The sequence below is a fragment of the Pelophylax lessonae genome, assembly GCF_965119305.1.
Source record: "Pelophylax lessonae genome assembly, chromosome: 3".
Taxonomy (NCBI): Eukaryota; Metazoa; Chordata; class Amphibia; order Anura; family Ranidae; genus Pelophylax; species Pelophylax lessonae.
In genome coordinates, this window is record NC_138770.1 from 30,740,196 (window position 1) to 30,749,299 (window position 9,104).

The 9,104-nt window shown below is 40.5% G+C and overlaps 3 protein-coding genes across 3 annotated transcripts in view; 2 read left to right on the forward strand and 1 right to left on the reverse strand.

Annotated features, from left to right (window-relative positions):
• LOC309550684 (uncharacterized protein) overlaps positions 1–9,104 on the forward strand; it is a 1,024,308-nt gene that overhangs the window by 772,971 nt on the left and 242,233 nt on the right. The gene's annotated exons all lie outside the window — the stretch shown is intronic.
• LOC309550736 (uncharacterized protein) overlaps positions 1–9,104 on the reverse strand; it is an 851,482-nt gene that overhangs the window by 456,079 nt on the left and 386,299 nt on the right. The gene's annotated exons all lie outside the window — the stretch shown is intronic.
• LOC309550715 (uncharacterized protein) overlaps positions 1–9,104 on the forward strand; it is a 523,380-nt gene that overhangs the window by 438,041 nt on the left and 76,235 nt on the right. The window lies entirely within an intron of this gene.

Below are 9,104 nucleotides of genomic sequence, written 5' to 3' on the forward strand. Positions count from 1 at the left end.
TATGATCATTGGCTCCATCTATTGGCCATAATGCTTTATTGCACTATTTTTACTGATGGAGGTATTTCAGGAAAAATACCGTAATATGGCCACTAGATGGAGCTGGTGATCATAGGAAATCACTGTGTTAAATAAAATACAGCCAGAATTTTTATCAGCTGAATGAATGTTTGTCACATTCGTCCAATGAATTTTATGAAAATCAGGAAAATAAACAAGGGTGGTTAGTGAAAGCAGCGCAGATTACACACACTACACATTGTTAGGCACACAGTTAACCCTTTTATTGCCCCTAGATGTTAACCCATTCCCAGTCAGTGTCATTAGTACAATGACAGTGTATAGTATTATCACTGATCTCTGTATTGGTGTCACTGGTGATGTCAGTGTCAGTTCCCAGCCAGTGTCATTAGTACAGTGACAGTGTATAGTATTATCACTGATCTCTATATTGGTGTCACTGGTGGTATCAGTGTCAGTTCCCAGTCAGTGTCATTAGTACATTGACAGTGTATAGTATCATCACTGATCTCTGTATTGGTGTCACTGGTGATGTCAGTTCCCAGTCAGTGTCATTAGTACAGTGACAGTGTATAGTGACTGATCAATGTATTGGTGTCACTATTGATGTCAGTGTCAGTTAATGCCCCTCCCAGTGAATGTCAGCTAGCGCCAAATTGTCTGCCACACTATTACAGTCGCACTATAAGTTGCTGATCATCACCATTACCAGTATTACTTTAATGTCAAAGCTGTGTAAATTCCACCATAGTTTGTAGACTATAACTTTCACTCAAACCAATTAATATACACTTCATGGGATTTTTTTTACCAAAAATCATGTAGCAGAATACAGTTGGACCTAAACTTATGCAGACATTTGAATATTTTTTTTTATTGGATATATTTTATAATAGAAATATTGTTTTTTTTTTCAAAAATGTTTGATTTTTTTGTTTATATAATAAAAAATAAACCCAGTTATCAAAGGCCACAAAAAAGCTTTATTTGTGTGAAAAAAATGATATAAATGTCATTTGTGTAGTGTTGCATGACCGCGCAATTGCCAGTTAAAGTAGTGCAGTGGTGAATGGCAAAAAAATGCTCTGGTCACGAAGGGGGTAAAAAATTCCGGAGCTTAAGTGGTCAAACCAACCATTCATTTAAAACTAAAAATGTGCATTTGGCCATTTGATGGCGCTAAGTATAATAGAAATTGGTGTCATCACCTGGGCTCGTTGGCCTCCTGCTTCAGGGGGTGGGGCCAGATGGAGACGTTTCTACACATATGGTGGACTTGTCCTAAAGTGCACCCCTTTTGGATGAGGTTAAGCTTTTTATTTTTTCAGGTACGACATTCAATATTACCAAAGATGGAAGTATTACCCTACTGATGTGTAGATTGTGTGGAGAGGAAGGGTCTATCTGTAAATAAATGGCACCGTCCCCTGGGATAAATTATGAAATAGTTATGTAACCAGGTTGGTAGGCGACTGATAAGGATGGAGGGAGGGAAGGGAAAGGAATGAGACAAGGAGGGGTTAAGTCTACCAAACACTGGATGTGGGGATTTGAATGTGCCTGTCTATTAATACCAAAGACCAAAAATGGATAAAAAAGGATAATACATGTTTATTGATTATAACAAACAACAATATATATCAAATCATATAAATAATACAATATCTGTTTAAAGTAGATCTTGTGGATCTACACGTTTCACTTAACAGAGCTTCCTCAGGATCCAAGAGTATATTCTTATCAGATAAATCCATATAAAATCACAATATCTAAAACAGACAATAATAACAAACCCTTAGGCATTTTTTGATTCCCCTTTGTTTCTCTCTCTTTCAGGACTTAAAAAAAATGATTTATTTTTTTTTCTCTGTGGTATTATGGATATTTTAGTGTGGATCTCCTTCATATCTCTCACTCGTCTTGTACACATCTTTATTAATGTCATATCATTGTTCACTTACCCCATTGCACCTTTCCTTATTTATTCACACTCTCTTTGGTTGTGTTGGCCCTCACACTCATCTATTTTATTTTTGTGTATTGATAGAGTCACATTTACACTTCACTCTGTGTGTCACTTTATATAATTCTAATACCCCTTTCTGGGGTCCTCAGTATTCATATTGCACATACCAGTCACTGCTTTCTATGGTTGATCTTACTCTTTTTCGGTCTTTAGTTCTTTATCTTTCAGCTGTACTCTATACAGATTTCTAAACATCATCATACATCACTGATGCAGGGAGCAGTGTTTTTGATTTGATTTTTTACTAAAAGGGTAAGGACATATTTCAATGGCTTTTACTTTGCGATCCTCCTCTCCGCCTTCCAATTTTTTTGAATCCCCCCCCCCCCCCCCGATGGCCCAATTTAGTCTGCTGACTCACACACCCTTTTTTATTTTTTCCTTTTCCTAATAATTTATTTATTTATTTTTATTTATAATTTTAAAACATTTTTTTCATTTCTTTTTATATACTATGTATATTGATTTGTTATTATTGTTTGTTTTAGATATTGTGATTTTTATATGGATTTATCTGATAAGAATATTCTCTTGGATCCCGAGGAAGCTCTGTTGAGCGAAACATGTAGATCCACAAGATGTACTTTAAACAGATATTGTATTATTTATATGATTTGATATATATTGTTGTTTGTTATAATCAATAAACATGTATTATCCTTTTTTTTTATTCATTTTTGGTCTTTGGTATTAATAGACAGGCACATTCAAATCCCCACATCCAGTGTTTGGTAGACTAATGGGCCATACACACTATAAGATTTTCTGAAGACTTTTTCCTTTAGACTTACCAAAACCATATAATATGAGGTCAAACCTAAACACTTTTAATTTGTATGCAATCTGGTAGGCCCTTGCACTACATAGAAAAAGTAAATCTGAAGGAAATCTAACCACAAAACTTGGATAGTGTGTATCCAGCTTTACTCCCTCCTTGTCTCATTCCTTTCCCTTCCCTCCCTCCATCCTTATCAGTCACCTACCAACCTGGTTACATAACTATTTCATATTTTACCCTACTGAATAAACCAGTCGAAAATGTCCCGGGACACACATGGACCTTAATATACTTCATGTTCTTCCCCATGACTAAGCTCTGGGGGCGGAGTAAAATGTGTTGGGGGCGTGTCCTGGTGGGAGCTCAGGCTGAGGTTGTCTCTCTCATACCACCATATGGATGTGCGGCACCAGCGATCTTTCCTCTCTTCCTTAATATATTTCATGTTCTTGGTGGCCAAAATTGCTATTGGGACCGCCTGGAAAAGCCCAGATATAGACATTGTCCTAACGAAGTGTAAGCTCACATGGATAATGCTAAATGAAAGAAAGGTTTGTGTCTTCCGAGACAAACAACCCCTCTTCTATATAATATGGTCTCCTTGGCTCCCCTATCTGCAGGTTCCAAACACAAGGTGCTGACTCCGGGAACGGCTGGCGGTAAATCCTCGGACGGACTTACTTCCTTTTCTCTTTCTTTCTCATTCCCATTAAAATCAATGAATGCTTTCACCCTGGGGGGAGGGGGGGTGCTGGTGGGGCAGTGAAAAAAAATCCTGCAAGCAGCATCTTTGGAGCATGTTTGGAGTGCTAAAAAAAAGCACCTCAAAAACGCCCCTCTCTATTGAAATGAATGGGAAGCGCCTCAAAAGCACCTGAAAAGTGCTGCAAAAGCGATGTGTACGTAAACGATCGCCTTGTAGAGCAACTCGTTCAGTTCAAAGTAGCAGTTCAAAATAGAGCTAAAAGGCAAAAGATTATATATGTGTATACTGTATATGTGTGCATATACAGTATATATATATATATATATATTTATATACAGTATCTCACAAAAGTAAGTACACCCCTCACATTTTTGTAAATATTTTATTCTATCTTTTCATGTGACAACACTGAAGAAATGACACTTTGCTACAATGTAAAGTAGTGAGTGTACAGCTTGTATAACAGTGTAAATTTACTGTCCCCTCAAAATAACTCAACACACAGCCATTAATGTCTAAACCGCTGGCAACAAAAGTTAGTACACCCCTAAGTTAAAATGTTCAAATTAGGCCCAGGGTGTCAATATTGTGTGTGGCCACCATTATTTTGCAGTACTGCCTTAACCCTCTTGGGCATGGAGTTCTCCAGACGTTCACAGGTTGTCAGTGGAGTCCTCTTCCCCTCCTCCATGACATCACAGAGCTGGTGGATTTTAAAGACCTTGCGCTCCTCCACCTTCCATTTGAGGATGCCCCACAGATGCTCAATAGGGTTTAGGTATGGAGACGTGCTTGGCCAGTCCATCACGTTTACCCTCAGCTTCTTTAGCAAGGCAGTGGTCGTCTTGGAGGTGTGTTTGGGGTCGTTATCTTGTATAAATACTACTATCCTGCAGACCAGTCTCTGAAGGGAGGGGATCATGCTCTGCTTCAGTATGTCACAGTACATGTTGGCATTCATGGTTCCCTCAATGAACTGTACCTCCCCAGTGCTGGCAGCACTCATGCAGCCCCAGACCATGACACTCCCACCACCATGCTTGACTGTAGGCAAGACACACTTGTCTTTGTACTCCTCACCTGGTTGCCACCACACACGCTTCACACCATCTGAACCAAATAAATTTATCTTGGTCTCATCAGAGCACAGGAGACGGTTCCAGTAATTCATGTCCTTAGTCTGCTTGTCTTCAGCAAACTGTTTGTGGGCTTTCTTGTGCATCATCTTTAGAAGTGGCTTCCTTCTGGGATGAAAGCCATGCAGATCAATTTGATGCAGTGTGTGGCGTATGGTCTGAGCACTGACAGGCTGACCCCCCCCCCACCCCTTCAACCTCTGCAGAAATGCTGGCAGAACTCATATGTTTATTTCCCAAAGACAACCACTGCATATGATGCTGGGCATGTGCACTCAACTTCTTTGGTCGATCATGGCGAGGCCTGTTCTGAGTGGAACCTCTCCTGTTAAACCACTGTATGGTCTTGGCCACCGTGCTGCAGCTCAGTTTCAATGTCTTGGCAATCTTCTTATAGCCTAGGCCATCTTTTTGTAGAGCAACAATTCTTTTTTTCAGATCCTCAGAGAGTTCTTTGCCATGAGGTGCCATGTCGAACTTCCAGTGACCAGTATGAGAGAGTGAGAGCAATAACACCAAATTTAACACACCTGCTCCCCATTCACACCTGAGACCTTGTAACACTAACGAGTCACATGACACCGGGGAGGGAAAATGGCTAATTGGGCCCAATTTGGACATTGTCACTTTGGGGTGTACTCACTTTTGTTGCCAGCGGTTTAGACATTAATGGCTGTGTGTTGAGTTATTTTGAGGGGACAGCAAATTTACACTGTTATACAAGCTGTACACTTTACATTGTAGCAAAGTATAATTTCTTCAGTGTTGTCACATGAAAAGATAGAATAAATGATTTACAAAAATGAGAGGGTGTACTTACTTTTGTGAGATACTGTACATTTTATCTTGTACCTAGCATCATCAGGACAGATACCTATATACACAACACATTTTGGTCTGATTTTTCCCCCCTGTGTCTGCCCCAGGTCGGGTTAATTTGTTGGGGGTTCGAAGGATGGCCGTGTGCTAGTAAGTCATGTTTGTATTTATTATGATGTATATAAATACAGATTATGTTCTATGTTTATGAAACACTAATATTGAGTCTGTTAATTTCAAGAGAAAACTGTCTGTACATCTTCATAGTCCTGAAGAAGCCTTGTGTGAAATGCGTTGACCAGTGAACAGACAAAGACAAAGTGAACAGACAAAGATAGAGGAAAATGATCCGAAGCAAACACAGTGACGTGCCTCCATCCCTATTGGTTAATGCAAACAGAAAACAGAGGTTGTGGGACTTTAAATGAGGCAGGTCACCAACTAAGATATACAAAAATAGAATCTGAACGTAGTCAGTTATTATACATACAGTAATTGATACAAATGTTGACATCAGTAACAAATATGATGCAGACATGTATACAAAAAAAGCTGACACAAAAAAATCCATATAGTAAGGAGATTGTTATAATAGTAATAAGATATATTCAGTAATAAAGTACATGGCCGTCACTAAATGTTACATCTAAGTGAACAGAGGAAATATCTATACCTACACGAACCTTATGATATATACCAACTTATCCTTATATATGTATGATGTACATGAGTGAAATTAGTAGGAGACATTGATCTCCTGTGTACGAGCTGAGCTCAGTTTGGGGCCAGTTTCCTCATTTTATTGACATCTGGTTTTAGATAAATGAATAAATGTTATTTTAGGATAAATCCATGTAGTTGTTATCTGTCTCATGCTGTGCCCTTAAAGTCCACACATATGACAGTGGTTCCTTGTGAACATCTGTAGGTTCCCATTTCTCTGAACAGATAGGATGTTGGGACTCTCAGGATAGTTCTGGTTTTTCTTCTCCTATCCAAGTTCTCCAAATAAAACATAAAAACACATCCCCTAGACTGGTCATTGGAGACGAGAGGAAGAGAGCGTGTGCACCTGGCTGTGTGAAAATACCCTGTATCTGACTGTGGAGTAATCAGCGGGAGGCCCGGACAAACCAATATCCAAGCGGCTCCTGCGGGGGTACCGATACGCAGAAAGCAAACCTTGCTTCAACAAACAGTTCTCTCCTCAGGACAGAAAAGAAGACAAAGGTAGGCGACTGCACCAAACTTTGATAAGACGCTGCAATGCACATCGATCACCCAGAGAGCAGAGTCCTCTCCATATGTTTTCCTTTTGGTTACTCCCTAGCAGCCCGCATGGCGTCTGCTCCCTTCTGCTGACCTCAAGCCAAACATACTCACGTTTCCCGGACCTCTTCCACAGGGCAATCGATGCATCTGCAGGGCGGCCCGGATCCCAGAGGCAGTAACACAACTGCTATATCTGGGCTGGGCACGCTTAGGAGACATGTGCAGAATGGAAACATTTGTTTTATTTCGGATAGATTTGTTATGTCACTAATCTTGTTTCGTTATGGTATTCATTTAGTTTGGTTTCGGAATTCGTTTACTTTTGTTTAGTTTTCATTAAATTTCTTTTCGTATTTGGTAAAATCTGTTTGGTTTATTAATCTTCTAACGAATTTCAACTTTTCAGAACAATGGGAATTCCTATTGGTCAAAAAACGATCAACTGATTCGAATTCTGTGTGAAGAAATAGCTGGTTGTTAAGCAGGGGGCTGGGAAGCTGGCCGCCCACATCCTTACCAACCAATGACTCGTCAGGTGTTAGCGGGCTTCCCTACTGACAGATGAAAGGAAAAAAAAGAATGCCGTCATTGCCCGGCAATAGAAAAATGTTTAAAAAAAATGACGTGGGGTCCCCCCCTCCCCCCCCCCCGTCTATACCGGGCCCACGCCAAAATGTAAAAAACTTACCGTTAGTGTACCGATAACGGCCTTTCTCTTAATCCTTCCAGGATGGCCTACATTTGAGAGATTGTGGCTTCGCCTCACAGGAAACACAACTAATTTGCAGCTGTTTAAAAGGGTCCCACCCATCCTTAGCTTCAGTAATAGGAAAGTAGTTTCCAACCGAACCTTAAGGAATATAGTTATTCAAACAGCTACACAAATATACATATATATATACATATTCTTTAGACTCACCACCAGCTTGGGCGAGAAGTAGGCCGGCTGTCCTGGAAGGATTAAGAGAAAGGCCGTTACCGGTACACTAACGGTAAGTTTTCTCCTTTCATCCTTCCAGGACGGCCTACATTTGAGAGGATGATAAAGGAATCCATACTGGCCTACCTTAGGGCGGGACCACTGCCTGTAAAACCTTTCTGGAAAAGGCAAGGTCTTGTTTCGACAGTACTTCCACACGATAGTGCTTTAGGAAGGTATCTTGACTGGACCAGGTGGCAGCATGGCGGATCTGTTCCCAGGATGCTCCGGCTTTTTCGGCCCAGGAAGTTGCCATGCCCCTTGTGGAATGTGCCTTTAGACTTGTTGGTGTGGGGGTACCTGACACCTTATATGACAAACTAATGGCTTGTTTAATCCACCTAGAAATTGAGGGTTTTGATGCTTGTAAACCCTTCCTTGGTCCAGAATGAAGAACCAACAGGTAGCTAGATCTTCTAAAGCCCTTGGTTCTTTCTAGATATGCTAGAAGACATCTTCTTACATCTCAGCAATGGAATTTTTGTTCTTTTGCACATTTAGGTTTCTCACAGAATGATGGGAGAACCATCTCTTGATTCCTATGAAAAGATGACACTACCTTGGGTAGGTACAGCGGATCTGGTTTAAGAATCACCCTGTCTTGGAGAATTCTCATAAAGGGTTCTTTTATGGATAAGCTTTGCAAATCTCCCACTCTCCTGGCTGTGGTGATTGCTAACAGAAAAGTTAACTTAATAGACAAAATGTTTAAACTAATTTTGTTCAAAGGTTCAAATGCTTCACTAGATAATGTCTCTAGTACTAGCGTTAAGTTCCAGGCTGGAACATTAGTTCTGTTAATTGGAGATAGCCCGGAGAAGGGTAACAGAAATCTCCTAATTAAAGGTTCTTGGGCTAACCTTTTGTCTAAAAAAACAGAAAGTGCCGCTATTTGTACTTTAAGGGTGTTCACCGCCACCCCCTTATCTACCCCATCCTGTAAAAAAAACAGGATCCTTGGGGTTGAGGCAGAGGAATCCTTCTTCTGACTCTGCCAAGTACAAAATGTCTTCCAGATTTTGGAATAAATTTTTCTAGTTACTGGCTTTCTACTTGAAAGGAGGGTCTCAATGACTTTGTCTGAGCATCCTTTTTCTTTTAATATTTGGCGTTCACTACCCAGGCTGCTAATTGAAAAAACTTCAGTCTGGGGTGAGTCAGAGGTCCTTGTAGTAACAGGTCTGGAATTTCTGGTAGTTTCCAAGGTGCTGTCACTGACAGGGACACCAGGGTTGCAAACCACGTTCTTTTTGTCCACCCAGGTGTGACTAGGATGAGGCGCGGTTGCGGCCATCCGCTGAGTTTCTGCAGAACTCTTGGTATTAGATTCTTTGGGGGAAAGGCATAGGCTAGCCTGAAGGGCCAAG